The following is an 18,155-nucleotide window of genomic DNA, read 5'->3' as shown; positions in this document are numbered from 1 at the left end:
TTTCTTAAAGATTTGTTTATTTATTATATGTAAGTACATTGTAGCTGTCTTCAGACACATCAGAAGAGGGCATCTGATCCCATTACAAATGGTTGTAGACACTATGTGGTTGCTGGGATTTGAACTCAGGACCTCTGGAAGAGCAGTCAATGATCTTAACTGCTGAGCCCTCTCTCCAGCCCATCTTAATGATTCTTTACCTCTGCCTCTATAGTGATGGGTTTCTTCATTCGTGTGTGTCATTGTACTCTCTTCTCATGCCACCCCTCCCCCACTGCCCTCTCATGCTTCCCCTCCCCCACCACCCTCTCATGCCTCCCCTCCCCCACTGCCATCTCATGACACCCCTCTCTCACACCCTGTCTCATGTCACCCCCCCACCTTCAGCTGGTTCCTTCTCTTCACCTAGATGTCCCCTCATCTTTCTAAGCATGTTTTCCATTATCCTATCTCATAGCTTATTTTTATCAACTTAACACAGACCTAGACACAGCTGGGAAGAGGGACACTCTATGAGGAGCTACCTCTGTCAAGTTGGCCTGCGCACAAGTTTGTGGGCATTGTCTTGATTCCTGAGTGACCTGTGAGGACACAGCCCACTGTGGGTGGTACCATTCCTGAACAGATGGGCCTGGGCCATATTAAAACAGAAACTCCGCAAGCCAAGGAAAGCGAGCTAGTAAGCAGCATTCCTCTGTGGTCTCTGCTTCAGTCCCTGCACCAGAGTGCCTGCCTCCAGGGCCCTGTCTCAATCCCCTACCCATCTCCTCACTGATGCCATGTGGCCTAGAGATTCACATAAACCCTTTTTCCTTCAAGTTGCTTTGGGCCAGTGCTTATCACAGCTGCAGAAAGCAAACAGACACCCTGCCAATTCCCTTCCTAGATTGCTGGTTTACACACTCTTACACTCTCGCATGTACATGCACATACACAATCAAAAATCTGAGTTTCAAATACAAGTGAAAATGCAATGTTTTGCCTCTGAGTCTGGCTACCAACATAACACTTTAAAATATCCCCCAAGGTTTTCCATGCCTTCCTCCCTCCCTCAGCTGTGGCTACACAGCCCACAGCTACCTTCTAACCTCCTGACTACTGTTTCCCATGCGCGAGGACCCTGCAGGAAGGTCCTCGGCTCCCACCTATTCCAGCAGCCTGGTTCTCCACACATGATCCGCCCTCCTCATGCCTGAAGCTGTTCAATCCCAGCAACTTTCTCCTTCATCTTTATTCTTGAGTCACACCTCCTAATAGTGCCATTCCCTGGGCCAAGCATATTCAAACAACCACAGAACCTAAACTGCATAGCTTAGCATCTACGAAGGAAAACGCACCATAGCCAGAAATAGAAATATCTACATGGAATCTAGCATTTGGAAGGCTGGGATAGACCAGCCTGGACTAAGAAAAAGAGAAGAGAGCAGGGAAGGCCATACACATACACATACATACATACATACATACATACACACACACACATAAACATACACACATAACACATGCATACATATATAAACATACATACACATACACACATAACACATGCATACATATATACACATACATACACGTAAACACATACACACATACACACACATACACACATACATACACACACATACATACACACACATACATACACACATACACACACACATACACACACCTACACACATACACACATACACACATACACACATACACACACCTACACACATACACACATACACACATACACACATACACACACCTACACACATACACACACATACACACACATATACACATACACATAAGCACATACACACATACACACACACACATATACACACACCTACACACACATATACACACATACACACATATACACACATACACACACGTATACACACACATACATATAAACACATACACATACATATACACACACCTACATACAAATACACACATACACACATATAAACATACGTACATACACACACATACATACACACATATATACACATACACACATATAATCACACACATACATATACACACATACACATACACACACATATACACATATACACACATACGCACACGTATGCACACACATACGTATAGACACATACACATACATATACACACACATACATACACATACACATACACACATATACACACATATACACATATGCACACATATACACACATACACACATACACATACATACACACTACACACATATACACACATACACACACATAATCACACACATACATATACACACATATACACATACACACATGTATGCACATACATACATATAGACACATACATATACACACACACACATACATATACACACACCTACATACACATACACACATACACACACATACATACACACATGCATACACACATACATACATATACACACATATGCACACACACACAGACACACATACACACACAGCACACACATACACACACACATACAATCATATACATACGCACACAGCACATCACCACCAATACCATGACCCAGTTTAGCTGCATCCTCCACGCGACTAGTAGGTGCTGCTTCCCAGCCCTTTGAGCTGCAGCCTCTGCCAGGCATCTCCATTGCTTTGAGACAGCTTCAGGGCCCTCTTTCTGTCCAAGGTCCTACCCCTGTCCCCTCCTCTCCACAGAGAATCATCGTGTTCTTCTTCACTGAGGAAAGGCCCTCTGGGAGAAACTCCACCACCTTTCTGCCTCCGCAAATGGCCTCCTCCCTCCCTCCCTCCCTCCCTCCCTCCATCCATCCATCCATCCCTCCAGAATGAGGACAAAGTGGCTCCTCCTGTCCCTGGGACATCAGTTGCTGTCATCTCCAGAACTCCACTCCACTCTCAACCTCTTCTTCCTAGAATTCCCATGCCCTCTCCACCCTTGTCCTTGCTCTAACCACCTCCTTTTTTGTTATTACATAAGCCTTCCCTCCTGGACCATGGTCTCTGTGCACCCTCATTGCTGATGAGGGTTAAGAAGTCAGATGTCGGACATCTTAGTGAGGCCGCAGTGATCCACACTACTCTCTGATTTTCGCCGTGCTGCCCAAAGACGACAAGAAGAAAGATGCCGAAAAGTCGGCCAAAAAAGACAAAGATCCAGCAAATAAATCTGGTGGCAAAGCCAAAAAGAAGTGGTCCAAAGGCAAAGTTCGGGACAAGCTGAACAACCTTGACAAAGCTACATCTGACAAACTCTATAAGGAAGTTCCCAACTACAGCTTATTACTCCAGCCGTGGTCTCTGAGAGACGGGAGATTCAAGGTTCCTTGGACAGGGCAAGGAGCTACTTAGTGAAGGACTTATCAAGCTGGTTTCAAAGCAAAGAGCCCAAGTAATTTGCACCAGAAACACAAAGGGTAGCGACGCCCCAGCTGCGGGTGAAGATGCATGAACAGATTCAATCAGCTGTACATTTGGGAAAATAAAACTTTATTGAATGAAAAACAAAAAGTCAGACATCAGTAGGATGAGGTTTCAGTGGCATGAGGAAGCAGAAATTGAAAGGACCTTTTGAAATTTTACATATTTAGCCATTATTTATTATTATCGTAAGTTCGAAGCAGAGAATATGCTACACGGTGTGTATGTCGGAAGGAAGCTTAGAGTCATCTCTCTCTGTCCACCATGTGGGTTCCGGGGATCAAACACAGGTAGCTAGCTAGACTTGGTGTTAAGCACCTTTACCCACAGAGCCACCTCCAGTTCCAGAAGGACCCTTTGGAAGGAAGGAAAAGTGACAGAAAAGTTGTCTTAAGCAGGAAGCAAGCTTAGAGGAAGGCCTATTTACAACAGGTGAGACCTATGCCCACGGAATCTTAAACATGAGAGACTATGCAAATGGATGCAGCAGGAGCCAAAGGAATGTGCATAAGAGACGTGGCAAAGCACAGGAGAAAAACCCCAGATCTATGACAGGAAGAGAAGCTGAGAGCAGAGATCATTCATGTATCCAGATGCTCCCGGCAGGTGGCCCAGGCCAAGTGAGGCTCTAGAGAGGCTGTCCAGGTCTGCTTCTGGCAGACGCATCCCGCCTTCTCCAGCACAGCTCCAGGGATTTGCTTGTCCAAGTTATTGCTAGGATTACATATTGGAGCCATTGTGCCTGAATCAACTTCCCTCCCTCCCATTTTCCTCTTTGCTTATCTGGGTTATTGAGGGGATAAAGAAAAGACAAATAGGGCTGGGAGTATGATTCACTGGTGGTGTGTGCTTGCCTAGCAACTGTGAAGTCCTAAGTTCAATTCCCCCCACTGCCATAAGTAAAATAAATAAATATATTTTTAAAAAAAGAAGAAGAAAAGACAAACACACAGAGACAGAAACGGTGGCATTGGGTGCTCTGGGCTCCCTGATGAAGATGTCACGGTACCCCGGAAGCTCAGCATGTTTATTAGAGCAGTTGAACGGGGAGACTGGGTCACTGATAGAGCTGAACAGGGAGGCGGAGTCCGCTAAGGTACAGGAGCAGTCGTCTCCAGGCTGTAAGTATCTGGGAGCAGAGGAAGCCAGGGCGTTTGTTTTCCACACACACGGAAGGGAAGACTTTGCCTATACCTATCCTGATGGTGGTTTTAACATTTCCCATGGGTCTCAGATATCCGGGTCCTTGACACGCGGTGCCTATAACAACAGCACACATTCACTCTGGATTTCATTCACTGAGGGCTTCCCTCACTCCCCATCCCATATGTAAATTTTCTCTAGTCTCTCTCCTCATGACATCCCACACTGTAAGAGTCCAGTCACCTCGGGGGAAGCTGCACAGGTCTCCAGTGGAAGGGATAGGGGAGCAGCCTCACCTTAGCTTTGTAACTTAGCTTTGTCACCTTAGCCTTGTAACTGACCTCTATGAGACTCTACTTATGTATCTGTAAAGTGGGTCTCAGCAGTCTCTATCCCATGGGGCTTAAGCACTGATGAACGGAACAATACAGTGTGCTCAGGTTCTGCACCCCTCACAAAGACCCAAAAACAGAGATGTCACCACGGCAGCTGATCAATGGCACATCTGTCCTGTGGTGAACATTCCCAGCCTCTCTTTCCCAGTAAAGGTTCAGAGGTTGGCATCTGGGGCACCACCTTTCTTATTTTTTATTCCCAGTTTCACAAGACTTTCCGGTTATCAGAATCCTGGCGTTTCCCATGTGCTTGCTGAATATTCTGGAACTGGTTATACAAAACACGGTTTTCCTACTTCCTGCTGAGGTCCACCTTGACATAAAATGGACAAATAAATGGAGAACAGAAAGCAGGAGCCCTTCAGCAGCCTGCAGGAGTTCACAGGCTCCTCGGGGAAGCTGTCTCTGAGCTACAGCATCAGGACCAACTTCAAGTTCTACTTCCTGGGTGCAGGGGGAGCCCCGGGTCAACTCCAATCCCAACTTGAAGAAGTTCATTTCAAGAGCATCATGGAGAGAACCCACAGCTGCAGTTCGAGCACTTCATGGTGGTCACAACGTTGGCCTTGGAGAACGAACACCAGGTAGTCGATGGCTCTGTGGACGTGATTGTCTGTGTTCAGGGGAGCACCAGGAGAAAATTCTCAGGGCATGCTGAGTATTGAGCCGGACAGGGCACCAGGCCAGCTCAAGACGGTTTCGGCACAGTTCACATTGAGAGTAACCTTAGTCACACAACCGAGCAGTACCTCATTATTTATTCAACGAATACTTGGAGAATTGTGAGCAATGTAGCGGCCCTGTGCTTTAGTGTCATCTACACGCACAATGATATGTAGCTCACAGAAATGGCAGAGCCACGGGGCTGGGGAAGTGACTCAGCTGCTACAGTGCTCGTATCCACGTGAGGACCTTACTTTAGATTCCCAGCACCCACATAAAAAGCTGGGTGCAGTGGACACCTGTCGTCCCCGGGCTATGGAGGAAAAGGACACAGCGGATATGACTGGACAGCGAGAGAGCTCTAGGTTCGGTGAGAAACCCTGTGTCAAAAACTAAAGTGGAGAATAACCACGGAAGATACCCAACACTAACCTCTGACCTCAGCCACCTCAACTTCTGAGTCAGGAGTCTCTCCAAACACTGATCTCCCTATGCAGTGTCTCCCAACCTGCGGGTCGAGACCCTTTGGTTTGCCTAACAGCCCTTTCACAGGGGTCACCTAAAATCGTCATGAAACACGGACATTTGCACTACAATACCTAACAGTGGTAAAATTGCTATTACAAAGTAGCAACAAAGTAATTTTATGGTTCTGGGGTCACCACAACACAAGCAACTGTTTTAAAGGATCACAGCTTCAGGACGGTTGACAACCACTGCTCCTATGGCTTCTGATGCGGCATCTTCTGAATCTTATAACACAGTCCAATTTTTTTTTCCAGAAGATGAGATCAACAAATCCCCCACAGAACAAGCCAGAACAGCACCCTTCATCAACAAATATAAACTTGTAAGTGCACAGATAGCTATCTCTGCTTGTCACATGTTCCTTGGGGCCTCCCAGGGCTATCTACATATCACTCTCCAGCTCTTTTCCCTAGTGACAAGCATTACTCATTGTTTCTGAAGAGAAAGGGAGGTAGGCATGCTGGGAAAGAAAAGAAGCCATGGTGGGAAGCAGGCTCCAGACGAGCTATGCATGGTGCCCTCTTGAGTCTGCACATGATGTCCTTGTGGGGTTTCTTACAGCTTTGTTTTTAATTATAAAAGCATTTGATACATAGGATTATTGTTTAGAGGGAGAGAGGGAGAGAGAGAAAGAGAGAGAAGGGGGGAGAAAGGAACAGGGGAAGGGAGAGAGGAAGGGGGAAAGATGGGGCAGAAAGAGATGGAGAGAGAAGAAGAGGGGGAGGGAGACAGAGGGAGGGGGAGATAAGGGGAAGAAAGAGATGGAGAGAGAGAGGGAGGGAACAGGGAAAGAGGGAGAAAGGGAGAGGGAGAGAGATTGGGCAAGGAGAGAAAGAAAGACAGAGAGGAACAGAGAGAGACAGAGAGGAACAGAGAGAGCCAAGGAGAGACAGAGAATCAAAGGTCAAAGGACCAGGCATGATGACCAGCACGCTAAAGAGGCAGAGGCAGGCAAATTTCTGAGTTCAAAGCCATCTTAGTCTGCACAGGGAGTTTAGGTCAGCCAGGAGTAACATTGTGAGACGCTGTCTTTAAAAGAGGGGCCTCTGGGGAGGACGGCTTAATTCCTCCTTTATCTCCCACATCCTCCCATCCTGCGGGAGCTTCTCATGTTTTCCCTGCCTCATTTTGGGTATTTGGGAAATTTTTTCATCTGGGTTTACTAATAGTTACTTTTCGTTTCCAAGCTGTATTAGACCCAGAATTCATGATTATAAGAATATAGCGATACAACCCTTCAGCTCAGGGCAGCTCAGAGCAGATGACTTCAGATTTCACTCCCCCCTTTCCCTGGTCCCTCTCCCAATCCCACGAACTCCCCTGTTCCAAACCCTGGACTTGGCTGAAATAACCTGACATCGTAGCTCCCATCCATTCCAATTTATGATCACTTAAAATCACCTTATCACGACCCACTTAGTTTACTGGCGTGTTGCTGTTCGATGTTTCTTACGGCATTTGTCTAATTTGTTACTGCAAGTTTGGGACTTATTTATACTTCACATTTAAGCTTGGTTTGCGTAGGCTACCTTACGAAACAGTTCGTGGGATAACGTTGTGTATCTGGAAATGTCTCCTCTTCTGGAGTCCTCACAGTTAAGTTCTTTGGCCAAGATTCTTGGCTCTGAGTCTGAGCATGGAGGCGTTTCCACGGCCTCAGGTGTCTACACAGCAGCGGGTTTTCTCAGAGCCGGTTAGATTCTCTTTCCTTTACAGCTTGTTGTTTGGTTTCTGGAGTCTTAAGGACTACATATGTGTCTTATCTTTATTATTTATTTTCATTTTAATTTAATATTTAATTTAATATTTATCAAATATTCGTGTAATGTTTATTATTTTTATTTTGATCTTAGTATTCAAGTGTTTGTTTGTTTGATACAGGGTGTCCCATAGCCCAGGTTGGCCTCGAATTCACTATAGAGCTAAGGCTAGCCTCAAACTCCTGTTCTTCCCACCTCCACCTCTCAAGTGCTAGAATCACCAACCTGTGTCCTGTGCCTGACCTCAAGTCTCCTTTGGGTCATACAAACCTGTCGCTGTTGTCTCTTTTTCTGTTGTTTCTACTGCTTGTGTTGTTTTTAGAGCAACACTCAGATACAAAGTTTCCCAGCTTCAGCGTCCTTGCTCCTTCAGTTGTAACTTCACTCCCTGATACTTTCAAAGCCTCAAGAGAGTCCCTGCTCACTCAAAGCAGCAAGAGAGTTTACTTATTTTAACTGGGTTTTAAATTAGAGCTTTGTAATTGTGAGAATGTTCTTATTTCCAAGTCATACTTTATCACTTTAGTTGAAGCCCCTAGGGGTGTATTTGTTGCTGCAGACATTTTCTTAAATTCTGTCTTTCTAATTCCCATGAAATTTTCCTCGGTTGGAAGTAGGTGGTCTGATAGGTCCTGCTGGGGTCCTCTTTCTGACTGGCAGGTGGGTAGGATCCTCTTGACTGAAGAGGGGGGACAGCTTCTGTGCTGCCTCTGGGGCCAACAGAAAAGGGCATGCAGAGTGAGTTCCATCCTGGGAGGCTGGCGGCAGCATGGCCCATGCTTAAGACCTTTTGTAGAGCAGCCTTTTCTGGTTTTGAAGAAGGGGATTCACCAGTCTACTCGGGGGTGCCTTGCCTCGCCTTCCTGGGGTTCTAAGAATCCTAAGCCCCTCCTGCATCTGCTCGGGACTACAGCAAGCAGCCAAGTCTCCCTACCTGCTCCCATCCTCAGTTTAGTGTCCCAGGAGCACAATGAAGTAGACACGCCCTTATCCACTTCACCCACCATTTTTATAAGTTCCCAGATGGATGCGGACAGACAGATATATTGCTACAAATTCTTGCTAAAGTAGCGCATAAATAGATTTAGAGGCAAATGTAAAGCTTATAATGCAGGCTGGGAAGATGGCGCAGTTGGTAAAGTGCTTGCCTTAGAAGCTGAGGGATCTGAGTTCAAGCCCCAGAACCTATGTAATAACATCCAGGCAAGCCTGGTATTTGTTATGGAATATAATGCACCAATGGTGGGGTAAGGAGGTACCTGGCAGGCCCATGCCAAAGTGTGTCCCTGAGAAATCACACCCTGCTACCGGCCTAGTATAAGGGTAGTTTGTTTGGAAGGGAGGGGAGTGAAGTCCTGGAGAAGGAGTAGAGGCAGAGAAGAGGGGACAGAGAAGGATAAAAAGAGAGGTGGACCAGGAACACATGAGAGTAGAGAGGGGGAGAGACAGACAGACAGACAGACAGACAGACAGACAGACAGACAGACTAGGGTAGCATTATAGCTGCTGCTGCCACAACTGACTCAGGCAGGCAATGGAGGCAGATGATGATGCAAGATTTTGCTAGACTCTGATGCTAGGTCCCTGCAAGGAGCCTAAAGGAGTCACTTGTAAGCCAACAGTAGTGTGCTTATAATCCCAAGGTTGGGGACAGCAGCAGAAAGGTCCCTGGGACCCAGGAGCCAGCTATCCTGGTTCCCTGGCAGATTCCAGGCCAGTGAGAGACGCTGTCTCCAAAGAAAGGTGGATATCACCAAAGAATGATACCCAAGGCTGTCCTCTGGCGTGTGTGAGCATGTGCATGTGCATTCACACACACACACACACACACACACACACACACACACACACACACACACACACAAAATCACGGAGTCACAAATTTCTGTTGAGAATTTTTACTCCCCAAAGCCAACCACATTCAACTTTTTTTTTAAACATTTATTTATTATGTATACATCATACAGCTTTCTGCCTGCATGTATGCAACTACAGGCCAGAAGAGGGCACAAGACCTGATTATAGATGGTTGTGAGCCACCATGTGGTTGCTGGGAATTGAACTCAGGACCTCTGGAAGAGCAGACAGTGCTCTTAACCTCTGAGCCATCTCTCCAGCCCCACACATTCAACTTTTAGCTCTTTCACGGGCAATGCATGTCCGTATCTCCACATAATACATGTGTGCTTCTGCTTCCTGCTTCATGGATGAAGTACCGTCTGTACTGTGGTATCTCTTTTGATCAGAATTTCCATCTCTGTTTACTAGCTGCTTCCTTCCTGTTTAATCTGGGGGTTTTGTGCGGTTTTGTGTGTTTTATGGGGTTTATTGCTTATCTTCTTATCTGTACCTTAGGCTCTGGTTTTTGTCTAAGTGGCCCTCCTCAGGTGACCGATGATCAGTGACCAGTGGCTGCCTCACATTTCAGGGTCGTCACTAAAGGCTGGCTGGACACGCTGGTGGAGAGGTGAGCTGCTGGTGCTGTCTGCCTGGTTCCAGTGTTCTGGAAGCCAGAGGAAAGACTGGGACTGGGGGTCTCAGCCTTCCGTTACCACCTTTCACTCTCCCCCACCCCCATCTTTTCTGCAGGTTCTATGCCCACAGCAGGGTTTACTGCCCCCTGGAATAAAGACTCCGTTTCACTCTCTCCAGAGAATACACTTCCGAGCCTGTGCTGAAATGTGAAGGGACAGAATCTGTCTGTTCTGAGTGGGCTAGAAGGTCCCAATCACTTTCTAAGTAGATCTTAACCAGTCTCAACAGGTTGTAGACATCAACCTACTGGAGTACACGCTACATACAATTCAACCGCACAGTTGGACTAGTTCTAATAAATGTGTTGTTTAAGATAAACAGCCTATCCGTCACCCCAAGATTCTCTTGCACCTCTTTACCATCAATGCCTACAGCCCAGGCCATAAGCGTGCCCTCACCCACTGTCACGTCTGAATTTGTCATTTCTAAAATATCACATCAATAGACTTGAACGATAAGTGCTATTTACTGTCTGGATTTTTAATCCATGTTAAATTTTTGGAGACTCCGCCATATTGTGGCTTGCATCAATCATTGTTATCATTATTATTTATAATTGCTGGATAGCATTCATGTATGTATAGTACATGTTGTTTACAAGTAGACCTTGGTAGTGTTCCCCATCCTTGTCAGCTATAATTAACGTTGATAGACATTTGTGTGAACTTTTTTTTTAAATATTTATTATATGTAAGTACACTGTAGCTGTTCAGACACACCAGAAGAGGGCATGGGATCTCATTACAGATGGTTGTGAGCCACCATGTGGTTGCTGGGATTTGAACTCAGGACCTCTGGAAGAGCAGTCAGTGCTCTTAACCACTGAGCCATCTCTCCAGCCCCCGTGTGAGCTTTTCTATGCATCGATGTTCTGAAATAGAAACTTCTGATTTGTTTGGAAAGTCAGCTATGTCAAATGATGTTTTGCTGGGGTGCACAGGTGAAAGGGTGTCTTGCTATAGCAAACATGTGAAGGAACACGCAATGAAGGGGTATAAATCCGATCCCACGGACAGTGGGAGATGGAGCACTGGTTTGGTTTGCTCTGCCTCACTACTCTTCACTAACAGCACGCATGTATTGGTTTGCCTCACTTGGCATTGTTGGGCTCCACTTGTGGTAATGCTGCCATCAAGAGAAACTCGGCAGAGAATCCCCCATGACATTCCTGCCGCAGCTTAGCCACTTCCGCAGCCCCACCTCAGGACGGTTGACGAGCCTTGCAGTTTCTTCAGGATTGAGCGACAGCTGCTGGTTCGTATTTGATGTTTGCTGTGGGACTGAACTGCTGACAAAAAAAGACTGAGCTCACCCCCCAAAGAACTATTGCTGAACAGGTCCATGTCCCCGATATCCTAATAACTTCTCTCTCCCAATACCTCTGCTGGGTGGTGGGCTAGAGGAGAGGTTGAACCGTTACTAGAAAGATGTTGCAAAAAAAAAAATGTATCCCTAGAGTGTTCATTTCTCCTGGATAAGTATCTAAAGGTAGAATTTCTGGATTACAATGTTCAACAACAACAAAGGAAAAAAAAACTGGCAAGGCAGTGTGCGTCTTGGAGGCTGAGACAGAAGAAGTCCAAAATAAAGGTCAGCCAAGCTTCATGGCAAGTTCAAGGTCAGTCCCAGATTAAAAAAAAGTAGCCATATCATTTACCATCACCCTGCAAGATATGAGCAGTTTAGTAGACGCTTGATATTATCAGCACTCCTAGTACAGTCACAGCGAGGACAGTTGTAATTTGATTTCCAAGTAATTATCAACAAATCTATTTCACGTGCTTACTGGCCACTTATGTCTTACCCTAGGATGCATATAATAAATAGCCCATCCCCTCTTTAAATTGAACTATTTGTCTTCTTATTGAAGTGTATCCTGTGTATATTTTGCAGTTAGGCCCTCAGTCAGATATATAAATTGTGAAATATTTTTACTCAGTCAAACCCAGAGCCTTGGGCAGGCTACTCAACTGTCCTACCACGGATCGGTGTCCCCTGTCTTTCAATTTTCTGATGGCACCTTTCAAAAACCAAAGGGTTTCAAGTCCAATTCATCCAATTTTTTTTATGCCCCATGTCTTTGTGTTTTATCTAAGAAATTTCTCCCTACCTCAAATTACAAAGTTGTTTTCTCATTCTGTTCTGGAAGTTTTATAGTTTTAGTGGGTTTTTTTTTCTTTAATTGGGCAATTTATTGGGCAATTGTGATCTACACTTGTGCAATTTGTGTAAAATGTATTAAATTACTTTTTAAATCTGAATATCCAGTTCATTTTTTGAAAGGCTGTTCCTGCTCTATAGGATTGCCTTGTGAGCTTACAGAGTATCAGTTGACCATGACTGTGTCTAGATTCTAATCTGTTCTAGTGACCTGTGTGTATTCTTCTGCCTAGTCCAAACCACCTGGTCTCTCCAGCTGGGCAGCCATCTGGGTCTCTCCAGCTGTGCAGCCACCTGAGTCTCTCCAGCTGTGCAACCACCTGGGTCTCTCCAGCTGTGCAACCACCTGGGTCTCTCCAGCTATATATAGCTTTGCTAAAAGCCTCCAACTACCATCTCCGAGCTCCGTTGGGTACATTCAGGTGAGTCTGTCTTCTAGGTGACCCTGGGCCTCCTGTTAAAGCACAACCGTTCAAGGGTCTCTGCCCTGGCTATTTAATAAGGACTTGAAACTTCTCTTCACCCAATTTGAGCTCTGTAAGTTGTCAGTCTTTGCGGCAGCCATTCTTCTTTGCCTGGCCTGGTGCAGGTCTGCTTTATACATCTACACCACGTTACTCAGCAAGAGAATAGGAGGCCCAGGGCCCTAGCTAGAGTTCTCTCAGTCCTCTCCCACAGATGCCTCCGGAGTCAGCATTCTCAGGCCTAAGTCTCGACTTGTCCTACTTTCTCCTTTCCAAGCATTCTGCAATCATCTCCTTTGTTGTTTTCTTTGTCCATTGCACATGCTGACAGCTGAGAACACTGCTGCCGTGTTCGGTCGGTACAGCCATAAAATAACAGCTGTGCTGCTATAAAAACACAGATGTGTTCCTAAAAAGCACCAAGCTCCACAAACCCAGGCAATTGCTAAACCGCTGGGCTTAGAGAGGAAAAAGTAAGGTCGGAACATGAATCTTCAAAAACTTCATCGGTTACAGCCAAAAAAAAGACGGGAGCCAAGCAAAAATGGCAGCTTCTTTACTAAATGATTAAGAAATCGCTAGTGCGGGGTCTTTTCGTTTAAAAAAATAAAGTTCAAGTTTTTGTAGCAGTGGATGTGGTAAAACTCGCTAAGACTTGTGAGGTGTTCCCCAGCAGTGGCAGGACAGTGACCTGAGACCCAACAACAGAAGGCTTTAATACCGACGCACACAGAATGTGGGTAGTGAGTGGAAGCCGCTGGCAGATGTTCAAAGCGTGCGTTTTTACGGTTCCTATCTGGCTGGATAGTATTAGGTGCAGCTTCCAGAGTCATATGGACAAAACTGTACATAAGCAAATATGAAACTCACACAATCCTCTTCACGTATGCTGTTCTGTAGGTAGATCCTGTAAAACCAGGCCCCACTTTCAAAACAACCAACTGATGTAGAATTTTTTGTGTGTGTGAATTAAATAAGTAAATGTCACTGCCAAGTTTGCAGAATTCAGAAGGGAACGTCAGTAAGAGCCTGTGCTTACTCCGTCTGCCGTATTTTGTGTCTTTCCCAGTTAGACAGCAGACTCCCCAGGTAAAGACTAATACCTCCTCCCCCACGCCCTACTGTCTATCGCAGCAGCACCTGACCCTTACTAAATGCTCACTAATGAAAAAGGCTGGCCGTTTAATGTATCGAATCAAAATACTTGTGTGCATTTATCAAGAGACTATTCGAAATGAACTCCCTTTAGCACATACCCTTGACTTTATGGGATGTGTAGCTCCCAAAACATCCTGGTTGGAATTTCTCAGGACAGCTGGATATTATTTCGACCCAGCTAGAACAATCTAGAAAGCCCTGGAACAAGCCACAGCCAACAAGGAACAGGTCCGCTGGCACGTTGCTGGCATGAAAGGCACGTGCTTGTGATCCTATTACTCTGAAGACGGGAGGGTGAGAATCAAGCCTTCCAGGTAAGCCTGGGCTATACAATGAGATTGTGTCTCAATCAACTGATAAAAATGAATCCTGTGGTCCCAAGGGCCTCAACAGCTCAGGGCCTCCCATGAGTCTCTCCTGAGGGACAACGACTGCTCCCCTTAAAGGACCAGAGATGTCAGTGTAAAGAATTAACTAGATAAAGGACTACTGGCTATGGCCATGGAAGGACAGAGGGAGACTACGGCAGAACTAGTAGGCGAAGCAGCCACAGCGAAGTTCAGGCAACAGAGAGGTCAGAGGGTGTCTAACTGTGACCTGTGGGAGAAGCTGAAGCCCAGGGGTCCTGGTAGGTCTGAGCAGGCAGACGCTCTCAGGGTGACTCTCTTTGGGTGCTGGAAGACTGCCAATTGGATGTCAGACCAAGCAAGGCACACAGCACGCTAGTGGCCAGGAAGCCCACAGAGAGCAAGCAACTGGGCTCCCTCTCGCGCCCCCTATTGGCCAGCCTCGGTGAAGGCCACAGAACACAGAGGTGTGAATTAGCATCCAAGCTCCAGTAGCTTCCAGCATGAAAGCCTGCTGGCCGCTCACTCCTGTACCCCCAGCACTGGTGAGCTTGAGGCAGGAGAATTGAAAGATCCATGTCAGCCTGTGCTACAAAATGAAACCCTGTGTTGAACAAAGAAAAAAATGTGATTCAATGTGCCCTTCCTTTTTAAAGTAGTGACTATATATTTAGAGCTAAGATGAACTTAGGAACTGTCGCAGACATCAGCCAGCCCGTGGACCTATCCACCTCACACCCATTTCCCTGAGCTGAGTGAACCAACCCTTAGTTTAAGCATTGCTCCCCTCAACTCTCCCCTCAGCTTTGCCCAGCCCCTGAAATGTGGGTTTGTGTAACTGAGGTGCCCTGGTTCTGGCTTTCTGACTGAGCAATAAAAATATAACACAGATATCTTAAGGCCTTAGAGTTTCCACATCACAGAACAGCTTCTAGTGCCGCCATCGTCTCTGGTACACAACAAGCCCTTTGGATGGCCCTTCAATAAATCATATAAGTTCAAATACATGCTAGGTTTTTTATGTTAAAGAAGATGCTGCCTATTTTGTAAGCCACTGTGTTTTGAATCTGGCCGTCAAATTAAGGTAACCCTTGAGGAAAAAATTCAGTTAAACAATGTTTATGAAAATAGCCATCATTTTACACACACACACACACACACACACACACACACACGAAGAGAGAGAACATTTAGTATACAATAGTACAATGATGATATGATTGGTATGATATATTGATATGACAATAAGTTAATGAGACAGTTCCTCATTGGCTATAATATGCCTGCACTTAGAATCAGGGTTATGAGGATAGAATTATACCATAAAAATATTTCCGGGGTTGGGGATTTAGCTCAGTGGTAGAGCGCTTGCCTAGGAAGCGCAAGGCCCTAGGTTCGGTCCCCAGCTCCGGAAAAAAAGAACCAAAAAAAAAAAAAATATTTCCACTTTGGAGAGACTGGTCACCAAAATAGACACAAAACAAATGTGGGGTCAAACTTGAGTCCCGATCCGTGCTCCTGGCGAATTCAGTGGGAGGCTCAGACTCTTTATCTGCAATGTCAAGAAAGCACCTACTTTGCAAGATTATGTCAAGGATTAGAAGAGAACAATTGGTACAGGGTTGGATTGGCACCTCACAAGCACTGGATGTTTTTGTTGTCTTAAGTAAACACTACATGAAAAATACAACTTAGTATCCTCAGTGAGTCCACCCAGTGTGTGCGCACCTCCCTCTTGCCTTCCTGCCCTCACAGTCCCAGCAATGAACTTCGGAAGCTTCACCCCGACCTGGGTCTAAAATCTTCACTCTGCAGGACCTCATACCCTTAAGTCCCAGACAACTAGAAGCCATTGCCCTGAGCAAAATATTTGCGACATCAAGAAAGTAACAATTCATTGACCAACATTCTTTGTAAACCATGAACATCCTGGATTTCCGAGTCTGGGATGGGGGAGGGGAACTTCTGGAACCAGTCCCCCGGGAACACTAGTAGATAACCATGATTCATCTTCCCTTAAAACCCCCATTAGTCCCATGCTGCTTTTCAACTGAACACATTTTAAGACCACTTCTTTGAACTAGTAAAGCTTGAAGCAGTATCCTTTTTCCTGAATCAAGGATCCAACAGCAAATCCTCAAAGGCAATGAGCACCGCCAGTGTCTGCATCTTGGCACATGTGCTGGTTACATTTTGCTACCTTGACACAAACAGTGCTTATCTGGGAAGACAGAGTCTCAGCTTAGAGGCTCCCTCCCTCAGAATGGCGAGGCTGTGGGACATTTTCTTCTTTTAATTATTTTTTAATTTTTTTAAAGATTTTTTTACTTACTTTATGTGAGTACACTGTTGCTGTCTTCAGACACACCAGAAGAGGGCATCGGACCCCATTACAGATGATTATGAGCCACCATGTGGTTGCTGGGATTTGAACTCAGGACCTCCGGAAGAGCAGTCTGTGCTCTTAACTGCTGAGCCATCTCTCCAGCCTCTGGACATTTTCTTGATTATGATTGCTGTAAGAGGGCCAAACCCATTGTGGCCAGTGCTGCCCCCTTGCTGGGCCTGGGTTGTATAAGAAAGCAGGCTGAGCTAGCCATGAAAAGCAAACCTATAGGCAGTGTTACTCTGTGTCCTCTGCTTCAGTTCCTTCCTCCAGGTTCCTGCCCTGACTTCTCTTCCTGGTGCACTATGATGTGGAAATAAAGCGAAATAAACCCTTTCCTCCCCAGGTAGCTTTTGGCCATGCCGTTTCTCAGGGCAACAGAAAGCAAATGAAAATATCATCTAAATAAACACACTACCCACTCTGTGGAGAAATGGCTCTTTCCAGGACTGGTGCAGAAACACCTTGTTCCAGAGTTAGGAAATACTTAAAGGGTGGAAGAGGTACGTCGAACGGTACCAAAGACAGCCTGAAGCCACCCCACTCCCAGTGCTGAGAGGACATGAACGTCGCGGGAATAATGGACTTGGATACTACCATCATATTCATTAAGCCGAGAACTGTCAATGATGCTGAGATGGGAGAAAGTTTGATGAGGACTGGGATGTTTACATAGACACAGAGTCTCTCCCCACATTTTCTAATTACATAGAGGAAAAAACTTTACCATGCAGACACCTGGCAGACACCGTCTTAACCAAGGGACAAAGGTTAACATCTCCAGTAATGGAACAAACTGAAGTCACTTACTGCCTGCCAGGCCACCGCAGGAAGACTGTGGCGCTGACTCTATGACTCTACCCCAAACCCACGAGTGGAATCTGATCAGGAGGAAATATCAGACGAAACCAGACTGGGAGGCTTCCACTATCCTCAGGGAAGTGTCAAACTCACCAGTGCCAAGAGGGAGAAACTTTCCCAGGTTAAAAAGTTTCTAACAAGACCCGGTAACTGTGAGCTAGAAGTGGCAGGTTAGTGGGCGAGCATTTGTCTAGTATGCACAAGGCCCTTGGTTCAATCCCCAGCATACAAAAAAGAAAGCAAGGAAGGCAGAGGAAAGAGAGGAAGGGAGGAAGGATGGAGGTTAGGGAGAATAAAGGGTTTATATAGACAAGCACCCCCTCCTCGAGTCTGGTCCCCAGCAGAAAGGTGGG

At 45.8% G+C, this 18,155-nt stretch overlaps 1 pseudogene; it reads left to right on the top strand.

Moving 5' to 3' along the window:
• The first annotated feature begins 2,525 nt into the window (after positions 1 to 2,525).
• Positions 2,526 to 3,433, top strand: LOC103692999 (40S ribosomal protein S25 pseudogene; annotated as a pseudogene).
• The last annotated feature ends 14,722 nt before the right edge of the window (positions 3,434 to 18,155 follow it).

Source organism: Rattus norvegicus, chromosome 7, assembly GCF_021556685.1.
Source record: "Rattus norvegicus strain SHRSP/BbbUtx chromosome 7, alternate assembly SHRSP_T2T, whole genome shotgun sequence".
NCBI classification, from domain to species: domain Eukaryota; kingdom Metazoa; phylum Chordata; class Mammalia; order Rodentia; family Muridae; genus Rattus; species Rattus norvegicus.
The sequence above is the reverse complement of the archived record's forward strand: the minus strand, read 5'-3'. Positions and strand labels throughout refer to the sequence as shown.